The following is a 21,791-nucleotide window of genomic DNA, read 5'->3' as shown; positions in this document are numbered from 1 at the left end:
TTTCTGAGCATGTACTCTCATGAGACTCCTCAGACCCTATGCCTGTGAAGCTGGTCTTGCTTAGAGCATCCTGTGCTTTTTAAATTAATTTCTTTATAACATTTGTAATGATATATTCATGAAATTATTTATTTAACATATTCCTCCATGATTAAGTCACAAACTGCATGAGGGCAGTGATCGTACACATCTTATTCACCTCTCCTCAGTAAATATTTTTGAGTATATGAATAGAAAGAGAGATGAACATGGATGGAAAGACCAGGAGTCTGAAATCTTCAGGAACAAAATCAAGGAATGCCTTGAAATTAATGACAGGGATTAATATGATTCTATATAATTATATTTCATAGGTACATTCCATAGCTGTTTATTCCTCTCCTCCTTGGGGTTAAGTTTTACTTTCTAATTCTGTATGCTCTTCTTGATCAAACCTTAGTCATAAAAAGAATCAATGAGATTGCTATCTAGTCTAAGGAAAGATTCCTTCTTCTTCCTGCATGTATGTGTGTGTGTATTTTAATGAATACACCACTCATGTGCAGAAAGAAAGAAGCTGTCTATTTCATTAATACTAGATTTTTCACATTGTTCAAGTTCCAAAAGGGAATATTTCTTCTATTTTTGCAGGTCTTATTTTATTAGCTACAAAAGTGAAATAACAGTTCATTTAACTATGTCAAAAGCAATAGAGACTCACTGCTATTTGCTTTCTTTTGTATAAATGTTAATGCATTTTTAACTCCACCCCACTGGTTGGTAAACCATTATGGTTACCACTGACCTATAATGCATTTCAGTCATTTTTAATAAACCCAGACATTAAGATGGCTTATCATTATCTCTATAAGCTACTAGAAATGGATTCCTTTCCTGAACTGCTGGGTCCTGCGGCACTCTAGCTAATGAAAGTGGATTTGAAAACACTATTCAATTAAACAAATCTGCTGAGATTTGTTTTTATTTTTTAGCCAAATATAATGTTCAGCAAAATCTGTAATCTCACATTCTGAAATGCTTTGCAGATGTTACTCATTTAAATGACAATCTTCTGCTCACCAGTGCCTAAGCCTCCTTTCTTTTTCTTTTAGATTTAAAATTATTTATTTATTTTACATCTTTATTGGAGTATAATTACTTTACAATGGTGTGTTAGTTTCTGCTTTATAACAAAGTGAATCAGTTATACATATGTTCCCATATCTCCTCCCTCTTGCGTCTCCCTCCCTCCCACCCTCCCTATCCCACCCCTCTAGGTGGTCACAGACCACCTAGCTGATCTCCCTGTGCTATGCGGCTGCTTCCCACTAGCTATCTATTTTACGTTTGGTAATGTATATATGTCCATGGCACTCTCTCACTTTGTCACAGCTGACCCTTCCCCCTCCCCATATCCTCAAGTCCATTCTCTAGTAGGTCTGTGTCTTTATTCCCGTCTTACCCTTAGGTTCTTCGTGACATTTTTTTTTTTTCTTAGCTTCCATATATATGTGTTAGCATATGGTATTTGTCTTTCTCTTTCTGACTTAGTTCACTCTGTATGACAGACTATAGGTCCATCCACCTCACTACAAATAAGTCAATTTCGTTTCCTTTTATGGCTGAGTAATATTCCATTGTATATATGTGCCACATCTTCTTTATCCATTCACCCGATGATGGACACTTAGGTTGTTTCCATCTCCTGGCTATTGTAAATAGAGCTGCAATGAACATTTTGGTACATGACTCTTTTTGAATTATGGTTTTCTCAGGGTATATGCCCGGTAGTGGGATTGCTGGGTCATATGGTAGTTCTATTTGTAGTTTTTTAAGGAACCTCCATACTGTTCTCCATAGTGGCTGTACCAATTCACATTCCCACCAGCAGTGCAAGAGGGTTCTCTTTTCTCCACACCCTCTCCAGCATTTATTGTTTCCAGATTTTTTGATGATGACCATTCTGACCAGTGTGAGGTGATATCTCATTGTAGTTTTGATTTGCATTTCTCTAATGATTAATGATGTTGAGCATTCTTTCATGTGTTTGTTGGCAATCTGTATATCTTCTTTGGAGAAATGTCTATTTAGGTCTTCTGCCCTTTTTTGGATTGGATTGTTTTTTTGTTATTTAGCTACATGAGCTGCTTGTAAATTTTGGAGATTAATCCTTTGTCAGTTGCTTCCTTTGCAAATATTTTCTCCCATTCTGAGGATTGTCTTTTGGTCTTGTTTATGGTTTCCTTTGCTGTGCAAAAGCTTTGAAGTTTCATTAGGTCCCATTTGTTTATTTTTGTTTTTATTTCCATTTCTCTAGGAGGTGGGTCAAAAAGGATCTTGCTGTGATTTATGTCATAGAGTGTTCTGCCTTATGTTTTCCTCTAAGAATCTGATAGTTTCTGGCCTTACATTTAGGTCTTTAATCCATTTTGAGCTTATTTTTGTGTATGGTGTTAGGGATTGTTCTAATCTCATACTTTTACATGTACCTGTCCAGTTTTCCCAGCACCACTTATTGAAGAGGCTGTCCTTTCTCCACTGTACATTCCTACCTCCTTTATCAAAGATAAGGTGACCATATGTGCATGGGTTTATCTCTGGGCTTTCTATCCTGTTCCACTGATCTGTCTTTCTGTTTTTGTGCCAGTACCATACTGTCTTGATTACTGTAGCTTTGTAGTATAGCCTGAAGTCAGGGAGCCTCATTCCTCCAGCTCCGTTTTTTGTTCTCAAGATTGCTTTGGCTATTTGGGGTCTTTTGTGTTTCCATACAAATTGTGAAATTTTTTGTTCTAGTTCTGTGAAAAAATGCCAGTGGTAGTTTGATAGGGATTTCATTGAATCTGTAGATTGCCTTGGGTAGTAGAGTCATTTTCAGAATGTTGATTCTTCCAATCCAAGAACATGGTATATCTCTCCATCTATTTGTATCATCTTTAATTTCTTTCATCTGTGTCTTATAATTTTATGCCTACAGGTCTTTTGTCTCCTTAGGTAGGTTTATTCCCAGATATTTTATTCTCTTTGTTGCAATAAATGGGAGTGTTTTCTTGATTTCACTTTCAGATTTTTCATCATTAGTATATAGGAATGCCAGAGATTTCTGTGCATTAATTTTGTATCCTGCTATTTGGCGTGTTTCTCCTGCTACTTTACCAAATTCATTGATTAGCTCTAGTAGTTTTCTGGTAGCATCTTTAGGATTCTCTATGTATAGTATCATGTCATCTGCAAACAATGACAGCTTTACTTCTTCCTGTCCGATTTGGATTCCTCTTGTTTCCTTTTCTTCTCTCATTGCTCTAGCTAAAACCTCCAAAACTATTTTGAATAAGAGTGGTGAGAGTGGGCAACCTTGTCTTTTTCCTGATCTTAGTGGAAATGCTTTCAGTTTTTCACCATTGAGGATGATGTTGGCTGTGGGTTTGTCATATATGGCCTTGATTATGTTGAGGAAAGTTCCCTCTGTGCCTACTTTCTGCAGGGTTTTTATCATAAATCGGTGTTGAATTTTGCCGGAAGCTTTCTCTGCATCTATTGAGATGATCATACGGTTTTTCTCCTTCAATTTTGTTAATATGGTGTATCATATTGATTGATTTGCATATATTGAAGAATCCTTGCATTCCTGTGATAAACCCCACTTGATCATGGTGTGTGATCCTTTTAATGTGCTGTTGGATTCTGTTTGCTAGTATTTTGCTGAGGATTTTTGCATCTATGTTCATCAGTGATATTGGCCTGTAGTTTTCTTTCTTTGTGACATCCTTATCTGGTTTTGGTATCAGGGTGATGGTGGCCTCGTAGGATGAGTTTGGGAGTGTTCCTCCCTCTGCTATATTTTGGAAGAGTTTGAGAAGGATAGGTGTTAGCTCTTCTCTAAATGTTTGATAGAATTCGCCTGTGAAGCCATCTGGTCCTGGGCTTTTGTTTGTTGGAAGATTTTTGATCACAGTTTCAATTTCAGTGCTTGTGATTGGTCTGTTCATATTTTCTATTTCTTCCTGATTCAGTCTTGGCAGGTTGTGCACTTCTAAGAATTTGTCCATTTCTTCCAGGTTGTCCATTTTATTGGCATAGAGTTGCCTGTAGTAATCTCTCATCATCTTTTGTATTTCTACAGTGTCAGTTGTTACTTCTCCTTTTTCATTTCTAATTCTATTGATTTGAGTCTTCTCCCTTTTCTTCTTGATGAGTCTGGCTAATGGTTTATCAATTTTGTTTATCTTCTCAAAGAACCAGCTTTTAGTTTTATTGATCTTTGCTATCATTTCCTTTATTTCTTTTTCATTTATTTCTGATCTGATCTTTATGATTTCTTTCCTTCTGCTAACTTTGGGGGGTTTTTTTGTTCTTCTTTCTCTAATTGCTTTAGGTGCAAGGTTAGGTTGTTTACTCGAGATGTTTCCTGTTTCTTAAGGTAGGATTGTATTGCTATAAACTTCCCTCTTAGAACTGCTTTTGCTGCATCCCATAGGTTTTGGGTCATCGTGTCCCCATTGTCATTTGTTGCTAGATATTTTTTTATTTCCTCTTTCAGTGATCACTTCGTTATTAAGTAGTGTATTGTTTAGCCTCCATGTATTTTTTACAGATCTTTTCCTGTAATTGATATCTAGTCTCATAGCGTTGTGGTCGGAAAAGATACTTGATACAATTTCAATTTTCTTAAATATACCAAGGCTTGATTTGTGACCCAATATATGATCTATTCTGGAGAATGTTCCATGAGCACTTGAGAAAAATGTGTATTCTGTTGTTTTTGGATGGAATGTCCTATAAATATCAATTAAGTCCATCTTGTTTAATGTATCATTTAAAGCTTGTGTTTCCTTATTTATTTCCATTTTGGATGATCTGTCTATTGGTGAAAGTGGTGTGTTAAAGTCCCCTACTATGAACGTGTTACTGTCAATTTCCCCTTTTATGGCTGTTAGTATTTGCCTTATGTATTGAGATGCTCCTACATTGGGTGCATAAATATTTACAATTGTTATATCTTCTTCTTGGATTGATCCCTTGATCATTATGTAGTGTCATTCTTTGTCTCTTCTAATAATCTTTATTTTAAAGTCTATTTTGTCTGATATGAGAATTGCTACTCCAGCTTTCTTTTGGTGTCCATTTGCATGGAATATCTTTTTCCATCCCCTTACTTTCAGTCTGTATGTGTCTCTAGATCTGAAGTGGGTCTCTTGTAGACAGCATATATATGGATCTTGTTTTTGTATCCATTCAGCCAGTCTATGTCTTTTGGTGGGAGCATTTAATCCATTTACATTTAAGGTAATTATCGATATGTATGTTCCTATTCCCATTTTCTTAATTGTTTGGGGTTTGTTATTGTAGGGCTTTTCCTTCTCTTGTGTTTCTTGCCTAGAGAAGTTCCTTTAGCATTTGTTGTAAAGCTGGTTTGGTGGTGCTGAACTCTCTCAGCTTTTGCTTGCCTGTAAAGGTTTTAATTTCTCCATCAAATCTGAATGAGATCCTTGCTGGGTAGAGTAATCTTGGTTGTAGGTTTTCCTCCTTCATCACTTTAAATATGTCCTGCCAGTCCCTTCTGGCTTGCAGAGTTTCTGCTGAAAGATCAGCTCTTAACCTTATGGGGATTCCCTTGTGTGTTATTTGTTGTTTTTCCCTTGCTGCTTTTAATATGTTTTCTTTGTATTTAATTTTTGACAGTTTGATTAATATGTATCTTGGCGTGTTTCTCCTTGGATTTATCCTGTATGGGACTCTCTGTTCTTCCTGGACCTGATTAACTATTTCCCTTCCCATATTAGAGAAGTTTTCAACTATAATCTCTTCAAATATTTTCTCAGTCCCTTTCTTTTTCTCTTCTTCTTCTGGAACCCCTATAATTCGAATGTTGGTGCATTCAGTGTTGTCCCAGAGGTCTCTGAGACTGTCCTCAATTCTTTTCATTCTTTTTTCTTTATTCTGCTCTGCAGTAGTTATTTCCACTATTTTATCTTCCAGGTCACTTATCCGTTCTTTAGCCTCAGTTATTCTGCTATTGATCCCATCTAGAGTATTTTTAATTTCATTTATTGTGTTGTTCATCATTGCTTGTTTCATCTTTATTTCTTCTAGGTCCCTGTTAAGTGTTTCTTGCATTTTGTCTATTCTATTTCCAAGATTTTGGATCATCTTTACTATCATTATTCTGAATTCTTTTTCAGGTAGACTGCCTATTTCCTCTTCATTTGTTAGGTCTGGTGGGTTTTTATCTTGCTCCTTCATCTGCTGTGTGTTTTTCTGTCTTCTCATTTTGCTTCTCTTACTGTGTTTGGGGTCTCCTTTTTGCAGGCTGCAGGTTCGTAGTTCCCATTGTTTTGGTGTCTGTCCCCAGTGGCTACAGTTGGTTCAGTGGGTTGTGTATGCTTCCTGGTGGAGGGGACTAGTGCCTGTGTTCTGGTGGATGAGGCTGGATCTTGTCTTTCTGGTGGGCAGGTCCACGTCTGGTGGTGTGTTTTGGGGTGTCTGTGGACTTATTATGATTTTAGGCAGCCTCTCTGCTAATGGGTGGGGTTGTCTTCCTGTCTTGCTAGTTGTTTGGCATAGGGTGTCCAGCACTGTAGCTTGCTGGTCGTTGAGTGAAGCTGGGTGCTGGTGTTGACATGGAGATCTCTGGGAGATTTTCACCGTTTGATATTATGTGGAGCTGGGGGGTCTCTTGTGGACCAGTGTCCTGAACTTGGCTCTCCCACCTCAGAGGCATAGCACTGACTCCTGGCTGCAGCACCAAGAGCCTTTCATCCACATGGCTCAGAATAAAAGGGATAAAAAGTAGAAAGAAAGGAAGAAAGAAGGAAAGAAAGAAAGAAAGAAAGAAAGAAGGAAAGAAAGCAAGAAAGAAAGAAAGAAAGAAAGAAAGAAAGAGTTATTAAAATAAAAAATAATTATTAAGAAAAAAAAATTTTTTTAAGTAAAAAAGAAAAAACAAAAAAACGGACAGATAGAACCCTAGGACAAATGGTGAAAGCAAAGCTGTACAGACAAAATCTCACACAGAAGCATACACATACACACTCGCAAAAAGAGGAAATGGGGAAAAAATAATAAATCTTGCTCTCAAAGTCTGCCTCCTCTATTTAGGATGATTCGTTGTCTATTCATGTATTCCACAGATGCACAGTACATCAAGTTGATTGTGGAGATTTAATCCGCTGCTTCTGAGGCTGCTGGGAAAGATTTCCCTTTCTCTTCTCTGTTCCCACAGCTCCCGGGGCTCAGCTTTGGATTTGGCCCCGCCTCTGCATGTAGGTCACCGGAGGGCGTCTGTTCTTCGCTCAGACAGGACAGGGTTAAAGGAGCAGCTGCTTCGGGGACTCTGGCTCACTCAGGCCGGGGGGTGGGGCACGGAGTGCGGGGCGGGCCTGCGGCGGCAGAGGCCGGCATGACGTTGCACCAGCCTGAGGCGCACCGTGCGTTTTCCCGGGGAAGTTGTCCCTGGATCCCGGGACCCTGGCAGTGGCGGGCTGCACAGGCTCCCCGGAAGGGAGGTGTGGAGAGTGACCTGTGTTCGCACACAGGCTTCTTGGTGGTGGCAGCAGCAGCCTTAGCGTCTCATGTCGTCTCTGGGGTCCGCGCTTTTAGCCGCAACTCGCGCCCGTCTCTGGAGCTCCTTTAAGCAGCGCTCTTAATCACCTCTCCTCGCGCACCACGAAACAAAGAGGGAAGAAAAGTCTCTTGCCTCTTCGTCAGCTCCAGACTTTTCCCCCGGACTCCCTCCCAGCTAGTCGTGGTGCACTAACCCCTTCAGGCTGTGTTCACACCGGCAACCCCAGTCCTCTCCCTGTGATCTGACGGAAGCCAGAGCCTCAGCTCCCAGCCCCGCCTGCCCCGGCGGGTGAGCAGACAGGCCTCTCGGGCTGGTGAGTGTCGGTCGGCACCGATCCTCTGTGCGGGAATCTTGCCGCTTTGCCCTCCGCACCCCTGTTGCTGTGCATTCTCCTCCGCGGCTTCGAAGCTTTCCCCCTCCGCCACCCGCAGTCTCCGCCCGAGAAGGGGCTTCCTAGTGCGTGGAATCCTTTCCTCCTTCACAGCTCCCTCACATTGGTGCAGGTCCCGTTCCTATTCTTTTGTCTCTGTTTTTCCTTTTTTCTTTTGCCCTACCCAGGTACGTGGGGGAGTTTCTTGCCTTTTGGGAAGTCTGAGGTCTTCTGCTAGCATTCAGGAGGTGTTCTGTAGGAGTTCTTCCACGTGTAGATGTATTTCTGATGTATCTGTGGGGAGGAAGGTGACCTCAGTGTCTGACTCTTACGCTATCTTCCTCCGACTTCAAGCCTCCTTTCTTTTGCAACATGAATTCAAAAGAATCTATAGTGTGCGTTGGTGGTATAGTGGTGAGCATAGCTGCCTTCCAAAATAATCTATCATGCAAGTCTAGAATTTCCATAAACTTTAAATGGAAAAATATATGTTTAAACACAAATACACTTTCATTATGTTTTTAGCCATAAAAGAATAGACACATACTATATATAAATATTAGTCCATAATCATCTATATAAAGTCAAATCAATGAATACATTTAGCTATAATATTCAGATAATAGACACATTAACACAGAATTGTGAGAAGGGTGTATAATTCTTAGATTTCAAATAATGCAAAAATTCATAATTTAAAGGAGTGAATAATGACCTTGGAGTTGTGAAGACTGGATTTTGGTGAATACTTCTGCCGCTGGTATGGTCTGATACTTATTTGTGGCATACTATATCAGGAATATGGTGATGAACAAGGCTAACATCATTTCTGTCCTGAGGGAACTTATAATCAGGGTCAGTGACTTGAGCAAATCACTTTTCCATCCTGAGTTCTCCTGACTTTAAAACAACATTCATTTAATTACACAAATATCTTCCAGATATTTATTAGAGATTGTCCGAGTGTTATAAGAGGTAAAAAATAAATTTTACATAGCTCCTAATTTCAAGGAGCTTATATTTTATGCGTAAATAACTATGAAGATAGAGTGTATGAAGCCCCACAGAAAGATCTGGCTAAGATGCCATGGGAAGGAAAAATGCAAAGGATTTCCAGATAGTGAAATCAAGGCTTCCTTGAATAAAAAACTTTTGAATTGAGTCTTAGGAGATGTAAAAGATTTATAAGTGTTGCTGATGAAGGGAAAACGGGAATTCTGAGCAGAGAGCATAGAAGAAGACTTGAGGAGGGGAGGACACAGGCAAATATATAACATGGTCCTGTATGGCTGAGTGTAGTGTGGGTGTGAATGCTTTGTGTGTTCTCTCCTCCTTTCTCTTAGTGGCCCGGTCTGGTGAAATCCTCATTTATGAAGAGGCTCAGTCCACATCTTGCCTCACTGATAAGTACTGTGTCTGGCTTTTTAATCCTCTCCATTGTATAGATGGGTTCTGGCTAAACAGATGTTGAATTGAATTGAGTTGGCATCATGAGAAATTGTGATTGCAAGAATGGATTGGAACCAGATATCGAGGATCTTGAATGCCACATTTAGAAACTTAAAACCACTGAGTGTGTCTATTATATTCCCCTGAATATAATAATAATAGTTAATAATTTTTGTTCTGGGCACTATTTTAAGGACTGTGTCGATTTTATTTTATATAGTCTTCATAATAACCTGATGACATAGGCAATACTATTATTCTCATGTTAGAGAAAATGGGGCCTAGTGTTTCAGGGACTGGCCCAGAATCCGAGTGGGTCAGTGGTGGAGGCAGAATTTGAACCCTGGTAACTTGACTCCAGAATTAATGCTCTTAACTACTATGCAGAACTTTGCTTGAGAAAAAGGAATTTTGCAGAAATATCCAAGGTGAATCAGAAGGAAGAGGCCTGATCAAGGATGTAAATTTGGAGGCAACTGCAACAGGAAAAGGAAAGCCAAAATGATTATGGTGATTGGAGGTGAAAAGGAAAAAGAAGGGATATGTTTGTTGTTCATTCAGAATTAAAAGAGTTGGTAAATTATTCCACGTGGGAAGGAGAGAAGTGAAAGACTGTGAGAGTTTGAACCCACATTTCTGGGAGGAGGGCAGTCTTATTCACAAAAAAAATGGAAAACCAGGAAAGAAGCAAGTTCAGTAGGGGAGATGATAATTCTGTGATCATGATACAGTTTATTTATTATTTATAAATTACTCAAGTCTGAGTGTGACATCCTTTCATTATTTCTATTCCTTAGGGGAAAGGCACTATTTATAAAACAATACAGTTTATTATGTGCCATTGTTGTCATTTGTATTCTGGTTTTGCAGATATATTTTTTTTCAGAATCAAATCGACTTATTTTGGAAAATAAACAGCATATTTAGAAGTTGATTTTGTTAGAGGTTTAAAATGAAAGCTAGAATTTTCACAAAAATATACTTTAGAAGGGAACAGACCATCATATCAAAAATAAATATTTTCACCATTGGTTCCTCAATGAATAACCAAAAAACCCCAGTATTTTATTTGAGAAAATCAGTGTTCTTATATATTTTTAACCTTGAAAAAATTATTCAACCTTGATAAATCTGTTTCCTCACCTGTAAAATGGGAACAATATTGAGAGTAATCTCGTAGAGATGTTGTGAGTATTCAGTGAGATATCATATGTGAAATCTTTGCACAGCGTTATCATCAAGTAAGACCCCATAAAAATTTTAGCTACCATTGTTATATTATTACTGTCAGTTCTTATATTCACTGAATTTCCTCACTGGAAAAAGATGAGCATATCTAATATTCGTTGAGCAGTAACATATAACTGTTGTTTTAGAACCATAATTATAACTCTTGAACTATTCTTTCTTAGACCTGTAACTGTTAACATTTGCTTTAATTTATTGTTTGAAAGGGAGAGAAATAGGAACTGATTTGTACACTTTTATAGTCAGAGCTCATACTTCACACTATCCATTCAGCACTCTGGGTTTGATGTAAAAACAGTAAGGAAAGAGAGAATAAGGTAACACTGACAAAGAAGAGTGAAATATATTCTAAAACAGCGGGTCTTGGCCATGCTCAGATGCTGAAACACATGGAACTATACTGTTATCATCTGAAACAACCAAATGGAATCTTTTAATGATGTACACTTTTGATGTGTTTAATTCCATCTTAAAATCTGGGAATAATTTTACTACATTAAAACATTACTGTGCAAATTAAAAACACTATAAAATCACAGCTCTGTGAACAGAAGTCTGCAAAAAATAAAAGTGCTTGAATTAAGTAATCATGCGTGATCTTTTGAGTTCTTCCAGTAACAGGTTTTGCCACTCATTTTATTATCTTTTAATGATCAAGATGTTTAACAAAAATAGAATTCAGAAAAATTAACTCACAATATATTAATAAAATAAGGTGAACTGAAGTCAGTATGATCAATCAATTTCTCTTTTCTTCCCATTCAGAATGGGAATACTGACATTGTTTTTTGTTTGTTTTTGTAGCTGGAGAACACAGTTCTGCTTGTCAACTACCAGTGTTCCATGTGAGCATAGTTCTGAATCACAACCTAGAAGTGAGAACGGAAAGAAGCCCTACTTAAGGGTAAGTCGGGCTTCTGTGGCTTTAATTGCAACACTTTAAAAAAAGATATAGAGGTGATATTTTCCTATGGGTATAATAAGAATCAATGGTGAGATGTAGCTGCCAAGAAAACTAATTGGACAGACTACAGTAACAGCAAAATCGTCGCTAGAGCAAAAGAAATGGCATTTCTTCCTGTTCTGTAATCGAGAGGCAACATCCAGATTATTACATTCAGTTCAGAATATAGAATTTTAACTTGGGTAGAAATAAACAAGTGTACTTTCAGGATTTTGCCACCAGAGCCATGAACTACAAGCGCACCAATAAGTGCCTCATTTCTACACCCTGTTAACCGAGACTCCCCCAACCCCAGCAAACCACCCTTGACCCAGGCCTCCAGCAGGAAAGGGGAGAATCAGGAGAATAGGGCAGGAAACATGAACTCAATAAAATGTAAACATATTATTTAGTAGCCGGAGATGCTACTGAACATGAGCAGACCTATCATCTGTACCTGCAGTGCTCAATATTGTAGCTGCCAGCTATAGGTTATAGGTGGTCATGAGCTCTTAAAATGGATAGTCTGAATAGATAGGAGCTGTGCATGTGAAATACACACTAAAGTTTAAAGTTTTATGTGAAAAAAATATTGCACTTATAATTTTATATTGATTGATTTTATATATTTTATATATTGATTGATTAAGCCGATATCATGTTTGGGGTATTTTGACTTAAATAAAATATATTATTAAATTTAATTTTACCCATTTCTGTTTATAGTTTTTAATGTGGCTACTAAAGAATTTTAAATATGTTTATGCTTTACATTATGTTTCTATTGGGCAACGTTTTTCTAGACTGGATCAAATTTTCTTTTTCTGTAAAGAGCTAGATGTTAAAACTATTTTACACTTGTGTCTGTCACAATTATTCAACTCTACATGGTGCGCTAACAGCAATAGGCAGTATGTCACCAAATGAATGTGGCTGTATCCCAATAAAGCTTTATTTATGGATATTAAATTGTAAATGCCATACATTTCCATGTACTACGAAATATTACTTTTTCTTTCTTTCAAACAATTTTAAAATGCAAAAGCTATCCGTTGGCCTTTAGAAACAGGCTGCTCATGGGCCACAGTTTGCCAACCCCTGTTCTAGACCTTACTCTGCACTTATTAACTTTGGCCCTTACTAAAATGACTTAGTCTATATCCTTATTTAAAAACTGTAATGTTTACAGCTTAATTATAGAGTCCCCCCTCCCCCACCAAGCTGTTGAGTTTCAAGAGACATGACAGGTAAATAACTTTACAACTTGACACAAAGATAAAATAGGCCAAGAATAGAATAAACTGTTTCTAAAAGTAGTAAAGTTCCTGATATTAGAAGTGTTTAAACAGAGGGAAGTTTCTAGAAAAGGACTTTGTAGACAAAAATTAAATACTAAGTATATGATTTAATTCAATGTGTAATAACTCCCTTACAAACCCCAAACACGTTTTGTTTTGTTTTGTTTTGTTGTTATACATTAACTCAATCTTAGTTGATATGTTGTGGGAAAAATTCAACAAAAGATCTCAGAGTTCAGGTTCTGACTCCTATCATAGAAATAATCAATTTATTATATTGAAAATCATCAATTCATCGAAGATTTAGTAGGAATCTCAAATCTGATGGATTGCATTTCTTTCCATTTTGGTAGTAGAATATGGTAAGGTTTTAACACAAGGAAATAAGATTATGGAAAGTAGATTGGTATAATTCTTCCTTTTATCTATCAAAGTAATATTAGTGAATTATCTGCAATTTATTTGAACATATAACCAGTGACTGAAAATAAGTTGATAATTAATATTTTAAGTGTACTTTTAATAAATACCCTCCCAATGTTTTGATCTTCTTTGCCAATTCCTTCATGCTCTTCATCTGAGTTATAAGTATAGAATGTGTGATGCAGCTACAAAGAGTTTATATTTCTTGGGTTAATAAATTGGTCTCAATCACTAATGGATTCTTTATACTGATTGAATTTGCATGTTGAATTGGTTGAAATTGCCTGACCATATTTCAAGGTTAAATACAAAAGTATGTCGAGCTATTAATTTTGTGTTGCTGTTGTTGGTTTGAATGATGTAGGTAGTTGAAGCTAGAGCAGGAGATTAAATTAATTTCTGCCTTCATCTTAGCCCAGCCTTTCTCTGTGTATAATGTATCTGTGACATTTGTCCTCATTCCGAGAGAAAATGAGGAAAACTCATCAGAATGAATGACCAGTCCTCATTAAACTGATGATTTGGGGGGAGATTTCCTTTGATTCAATGCAATGAAAGATTACCATCCCGAAGAATGAGCTTAGCAATGGGAAATCCAAAAGCGAATGTACACCAACCAAAATCAATCAAATCATCCTAACTATTTCAAGGGCAAAAAGGATAACAATAGAGTATCTTCCAGCTGCTGACAAAGAAATCAACATGTCTGATGCTTGTTCCCACGTGTGAGGAGTAAATACTTCCAATAGATGCTCTGCTTTCTCAAATCCACATGAGCTGGACATTTACTAATTTGTTCTAAGGGCTAGAATAAATGGGGTAGTTTTTACATTTTCAATTATAAAATGCAATCCTATGCAAATGTCCTGAGACTAGACCATAAGATTCTCTCACAGTCTCTCCAGAGAGTAAAATTTCAGTTGCAAAACAACTCTAATCCTTAAAGCGTTTATGAAAACTTAGGTGGAAGACAGGACAAATAAGCCTTTGCAAACAAGCTCCAAGGGAATATGTGTAGCCCACATCCATCATCCGCAGTGTATCTCCTATTACACACAAATTCATCTTAGAGAAAGGGAGAAGAAGCCCCTATTGATTTTCTTCATCTCTCCAGGGATAGAACGTCAAAATTGGTCAATTACAGTATTTCAGATTTCCTTGTTGCTAGCCTGGGCATACAATATTTGTTGTAACTAGTAGGCAGAAGTATTTTTTATCCAGTTAATGTTTATATTCATGGCTGTGTGTACATCAAAATTAGAAGTCAGCTTTTGTTTCCAATATATACTTTAGAAAAAATAGTTTGTTATATTGTGGTTTGTGATGATGAAAGTAACATATGCACCCTCTAGAGACTTTGGAAAATACTGAAATAAACAAAAATTTAAAAAATCCCTTATATCCCTACTACCTAGAAATAACTACTATTTATTTTCAAATACATTTCTTTTCAGTCTTTTTTTCATACTTTTCCATTAATTTATTCAATTAATATGTATAATGCCCAATACATACCAAGCATCACACTATCATTTGGACATATGGTGGTGAATGAAAGAGACATTGTTTTTGCATTTACAAAATTTAGCATTTAGTCAGAGACAAGCGAACTGATGCAAAATAATGTGCTCTGTGCCTTAATAGAATGAGTCAGAATATGATAGTCACACATGAAAGGAAAGAATTGTCCAGACTTGGGGGACAATAGGGAAGGTTTATAGGAAAAATATTGACTATAGGCCTAAGATTGGGTAGCATTTAGTCAGATAAAGAGGAAGGATAGAGGTGGAAAAGCATTGACTAAGAGGAAAGACTCAGGTAAAATGTTTGGTGGGTGTTCTAGGAAGTAAATAGCTGATGATTATAGCTTCAGAGGGTGAAGAGGAGATTGGAAAAAAGTGGGGCCCACACAGTGACAGAAGCCATATGTGGCAATCCATGGAAATAATGTATATTCACTAGGCTATAAGCTAAGAAACTCTAAAAAGAGACCTCATATACAGTATCTCAAACAAAATGGAAGCTTATTTTTCTCTCATGCACCCATACGAAGAAAGGTGAGTGATCTGTTGTGGGTAGCCAGCTCTACTCAACCTGATCATCTAGAGACTTAAGTTCCTTCTTTCTTGGGGCTCCGTCATTCCCTAGGGTGCTGTCTACATAGCCATACGGTCCATTAGCTCCCTTGCACCACATCTAGTTTCCACCCTGCAGGAGGAAGTGAGGAAATAGACAATACACAATTTCCTTTTAAGACACTGACAATTGTCTACATTCCATTGTTGAGAAATTGGTAACATAAGCACCTTGGGAAATGGTACCTCCAGTTCTGAGGGCAGAATGCCTGCTCACTTATATTTTGAAAGAAAAATTCTGTACTAAAAAGAGCAGGAGAATATGTGCCTCACCACAATTTGAAGTCTGGATTGTATTTTAGGAATAACGGAAGGCCACGGAAAATTTTGAACAAGGGGATATTATTGTCAGATATGAATTGTAGAACTTGACCGTAGAGTGGAAGATGAATTGGAGGCTAGCAGGAATGGAGACAGGACTACTAGCTGACAGGCTGTGTGATGAAACAAATTCAGGCAAGGGATAATGGCCTTTTGGGCTAGGACAGAGGCAGAGGAATTACGAGGAAAGCAGCAGTTCATTTATGATTCAGAATGAGTCATTTATGAGGCAGAATTGCAGGGCTGGATGCATCATTTCATGTGGAGGGTAATCGTGAGGGAGAGCGAGAAGTCAAAACATCTGGCTTGGTAACTGGTGGGATGGTGCCACTCCCTGATTATATCCGTGGGTTTGCACTATTTCAGAGATCACCACAAAATCTAGTAGCTTAAAATAACTCTTTATTTAGCTTTGATTGTGTGGGTCAACTGGGCAGGGCTCAGTTAAGCCATATTCTGCTGATCTCAGCTGGACTCATGCATCTTAGGCCACCTGTGGGTCAACTAGGATTCTGGAGGTGAAGTGGTATGACAAGGACATCTTGGATTCAAGTTTTCCATCAGTCAGCAGATTAGACTTACTGGGCTTATTCACGTGGTGCCAGCAGATTCTAAGAGCACAAAGAATGGAAGTGACCCTATGCACGAGCACTTTTTTTTTTTCTTTCGATACGCGGGCCTCTCACTGTTGTGGCCTCTCCCATTGCGGAGCACAGGCTCCGGATGCGCAGGCTCAGCGGCCATGGCTCACGGGCCCAGCCGCTCCGCGGCATGTGGGATCTTCCCGGACCGAGGCACGAACCCGTGTCCCCTGCATCGGCAGGCGGACTCTCAACCACTGCGCCACCAGGAAAGCCCTCGAGCACTTTTAAAGTCTCTGCTTGTATCCTGTATGCTTTGGTCTCATTGAACAGTGCAAGGCACACAGTCACTGTGGAAAGTCACTGTGGAAAGGAGCCATGAAAACCTTGAGGGCTATTGTTGCAGGAATCTGTAAACCTGATATAGAAAACAATGCACAGGGTGTATTGGAAAAAATTTCACTGGCCTTGAATTTTGGAAATAGGGAGAGTGGAGGTTCTTTCTGGGAACCAAATCTGTATAATTTTGAACATCACTTCACCTCTTTGGACTTCATTTTCTGCATCCCTAGAGACTGAGTTTGATTTACCCCAATGTTTAAGATTTATGACACTGATTAATATTTTGTTTATGGTAGCATAAACAAAAGGCCATCTTGAAACTTGGACTGTCAGATCTGGTTTCTTTCAAATAGAGGGGGAAAAAATGGAGTAACTAAAGTCTTTGTTCTATTGGGTTTTTCTGTTCTATTGACCTGTCGTTCCACAATTTGACACTGACTGTCCAATTGTCATTTGCCACATTGGCTTTATGTTAATGTTTATTTGTTTATAGAAACCAGTGTATCCGCATTAGTCAGCAAGTAAATGATCTTATTCTGTATAACTTTTATTTAAAAATATAGATAAATGATGAGTTTGAAATGTGTTCTTTAATGTTCATCACAGCTTGTGGAACATATATTGTTTCCTGGGTTATACTTGTGACCTATTTAGTAACATTAACTGTAAATCTGTGACTAGCCAACCTGTTGCTGAAACTCGGCCTCTGTTCACCGATGCCGAATAGAAATGCAGAAATAGTTTTGGGTGAAGTAGGAAAGACTAGCTTTATTGCTTTGCCAGGCAAAAGGGGCTACAGAGAGCGAATGCCCTCAAGACTGTGTGTCCAGCCCTGGAGCGGGTAGCGTGAAGTCTTACAGTGTTCAAGGAGCAGGGCGTGGTCAGCTCGTGGACCTTCTGATTGGTCGGTGGTGAGGTAATCAGGAGTCAGCATCATCAACCTTCTGGTTCCAACTGGTTTGGGGTCTATTAGCTTGTGGGCAGCATACAGTTAACTTCTTCCACCTGGTGGGGTTTCAGTATCTGCAAAACATCTCAAAGGACATGGCTCAGAATATTATCTATAGTCCTTGAGGAAGAACTAAAGGTCCTTGACTTTGTTTAATGGTTAAATTATTATTATTTTGTATTGTTTGACTATTTTCCTTTCTTTCTGCATTTTCTCACTTCTCTGATTAAATTTATTCTTTGACTAAAGTTCTTCTACAGACAAAAGGCAGGTAGAGGACATGGGTGGGAGTCTCTTCTGGGAAGGCTTCATAGGGTCCTGTTTGGTTACAAACTGGGTTTGTCTAAAGCTGGCATTTTAATTCCTGCCTAATTATGATATCAGTTGTTCTGGAAACACATGCCACCATAACCACTTAGCTTGTACTGTATATCACATGTCAAGGAACTATATAAAGCCACATGATGTGATTTTAGAGCTAGAATAAACAATGTAAATAATTTTATTCAAATCACTCATTTTATAGGATGAAAATAACACCCAGAAAACGTAAGCATATTGGGTCAAGTCATATGGTGAGAAGATCATCCACATTGTAACTCACACCTAAGTTCAACTTCATCACAAAAATCAGCCTGGACTAGGGTCAAATTGTTTCCAACTGAATAATAGATTATCTATAATAGGCAAGAAGTTGCAAATATACTTTCTGCTAAGGCCATTGTAAGTAGATTGGAGGTAATGTGGTGTGATGGGATTGGCCTTATTATTACAGATCTACCTTCTACCAGCCATTAAGACAAGTTACTTACTGCCTTTCACATGCCTGGTATTGAACTCAGTCCGTAAGAGATTTTCCAAAAGTGTTAGTTCTTTCCTTTGCCCCTTGTATGTATATCAGCTCTCTGACCCATTTGGGATGGTCTTGGATTGATTATTGTTTGGGGGAAGAGAGATAAAAATGAACAAATTTTGTTATCTATTTTGATAAAGTGAAGATTTTATGTCCCTAATTTGACAATTGTCTAAGTGAATTCTTATCATATTTCTAGATGTTATATCTTCTGGAAAATTAATGGCTAGAATATTGAACTGGGTCAGGAGATATGGATTCTAGTTCCATTTTGTCATCAGTAGACTCTGTAGGCATAAGTCTCAGTTTTCTCTGCTAAAATGGGAATAAAATATATTTGCCTGGACAACTTTACAGGGTAGTTAGAAGGGTCAAACAAATCATTTTGAAAACAAAAAATGCCAAATACCCTTCAAAAATATGAACTTGTTATTGAAACATCTAGAATAAGTATTTTTCTAACAGTCAGGGCATTATGTGATACCAACTTTTATTACATTGGCAAGTAGAGACAAAAAAGGGCATAGTGTAAACACATAGTGAAATCCAGTTTGCCATTGGGATCCTGAAAATTAAGACTCTCTCAGCACTGGATGTGGGAGGAGGCCACTGAACCCTATTTGTATTCAATGTTCTCTTCTCAGATGGTTGTCTGAAACTCTAGCATCCACTGTTTAGTTAACTGACTTTCCTTCACTTTCAACCTCCCTACCCATTTTTCCATGTTTTCTTCAGTCCCTCTCCTCTTTGTCTGAAAGCCACAAGAAGTATAGCTACTTATTTCAGAACAAATGTAGTATTTCATATATATTATAGGCAGAGTGATGCAGATACAACAAGAAACACACAACAACTTTGGCTGTAGTTCTTATGAATCATCGGATTATGAATTTATACACGCAGCGTTCATATACTGGAGAATATTTTACACCTTTTCATTTCATTATGTTTCCCCTTCCTGCCAGAAAATGTGCAGGTGCCTGGGTCTACAGGGGGTAAAGAACATCCATGTGGAATATTCCCCACTCAGAAGAAATAGTCTGTCCATCTTGCTTTAGATTTGATGAACTACCCATTTGTAATAGTTTCATATCGATTTCATTACTGGTCAACAAGAATGAATTGACAGAGAAAGCAATCAACACATGATGCACCCATTGGAACATCTAATATGAGATGTTGGCGGCTTCAGTCAACCCAGACAATTACCAAAGATACTCAAAGGGTAAGTGATAGCCAGAATAAGCCACATGGTTCTGTGGACCACATCCTGCATAACTATTAGTGAATGCAAAGCAGGCACAGGATGACACACTGCTCCATCAGTATAACATTTCAGGTGAACGCCCTGTTTGTACTGTGTTCTTCAAGAAAACGCAGATGTTTGTGGTAAGATAAGAGCTTACTCTCTGTGTGTGTTTGAGAGAGAGAGAGAGAGAGAGAGAGTGACTGCATATTGATGCCAAGGTATAAGAAATGTATCAGGGAAAACAATTAAAAAAAAATAATTAAATCTAATCCTTCTCACCATGTAGATTGCTTTCTGTGCCAGAGCATGAGTTTGAAAGAGAAAACACAGACTCAGATTTCTGAGAGCTTATTGATTCATGCCTTGTAAACAGCTAACAATTAGTCTTTCATTTAACAAATATTTATTGAGCACTTGCTATGTGCAGGCACTCTATACTAAGCAATGGAGATATAAAATTTTAAAAATGAATCCTCCCATTTGCAACAACATGGCTGGGCCTTGAGCACATTATGCTATGTGAGATAAGTCCGAGAAAGACAAGCACCATATGATATCACTTATATGTGGAATCTAAAACAGTTAAACCTATAAAAAACAGAGAGTAAAATGGTGCTTACCAGGAGATGTGGAAGAGGAATAAGATTGATGGTGTTTACAGTTCCAAACTTGTAATCAATTGTAAATAAGCCATATACATCTAATGCACAGTACAGTGAATATAGACAGTGATATTGTACAATATCATTATGCAGTATGATAAATACCACTACAACGGCAATCACATTACATCACAATATATACATGCATCACAGTAACACGCTGGACACCTTAAACTTACACAGTGTTACATACCAAATTTATTCAATAAAAACATAGACATGATACTTATCCTCCTGGAATTTATAGTTTGGTAAGGGAGAAAGAAAATTAGAAAACCACAGTCCTCTAAACTAAATTCTCTAAATTCATTCTAAATGAATCCTATAACTCCTCTATGTAGCTGTGTGTGTGTGTGTGTGCGCACACATACACACACACTTTAAATACAATTTAAAAATTATTATGGGACCATGAAGGTGTACAAAAACAACTATTTAGAGAATTTGGTGAAATATTCAAAGATAATGGAACTTTTGAGTCTTGGAAGTCTTGTCACTGGATAGTGTTGCAACTTACCCTGTAGCACTTACACAATGTTACATACCAAATTTCTTCAATAAAAAAGACATGATAATTATCCTCCTGGAATTTATAGTTTGGTAAGGGAGAAAGAAAATTAGGAAACCTGAGTCACTCTAGTGTAGGACACAGGAAGTAGAGGATGCTATTGGAGGTTCTAATCCAGATTTTGAAATCAGTGAAGATTTTAGAAGGAGGTACTGTCCAAACCAAGACCTAGGAGTTAGCCAGGGAAACTGGGAAAGAAGCTTCCCAGTGATGGGGAAAACTCTGCTTATGCCTGGGATAGTTGGTGTGGGTTTACAGCGTGCCAGGTACTCTGCTATGGCTGAGGAAATCACAAGACCATCAGGAAATCATACTTTTCCACTTGAGGTGCTTCTTCTCAACCTGTTGAGGAAGATATATCAGTATTTCCCAGTTCTCTATAAAACGCAGGAAAATTGGATATAATTCACCTGTAGATCATCTCTAACTTCAGAAATTATACGTTGGAGTGAACTTTAGGCAGTATTCTTGGGATTCTAACCATTGGTCTTAATATTGTCCTTTCTAGACATATTTTTTGAAAGTCTAAAATGCCTTCCATGTGTTGGGATGCTGTGTATTTGAAGTGAGGAAATGCCCCTTCTGGGTGTTTTCTTATAGTCTTATAGACTTATAGACTAAACTGCTCCAATTCCTCTAGCTGCTATTCCTGTGACATGAAGGTTTGAGATGGTTCCATTTCACTTTCACTACTAGTGAAAAATTGATGGACAGAGAAAGCCATTAGCACATGATATCACCATTGTAACTTCTAACGTAATCGGTTGGTTGTTTCTGTTAATCCCCCTCCTGTCCTGGCTCTTGTTCTCTAATTACACTCTGATCTTAGTGTTTGGTTCCAATTCAGAAATCATGTT

This window comes from Delphinus delphis, chromosome 8, assembly GCF_949987515.2.
Source record: "Delphinus delphis chromosome 8, mDelDel1.2, whole genome shotgun sequence".
Taxonomy (NCBI): Eukaryota; Metazoa; Chordata; class Mammalia; order Artiodactyla; family Delphinidae; genus Delphinus; species Delphinus delphis.
This window is presented reverse-complemented; position numbering follows the sequence as displayed.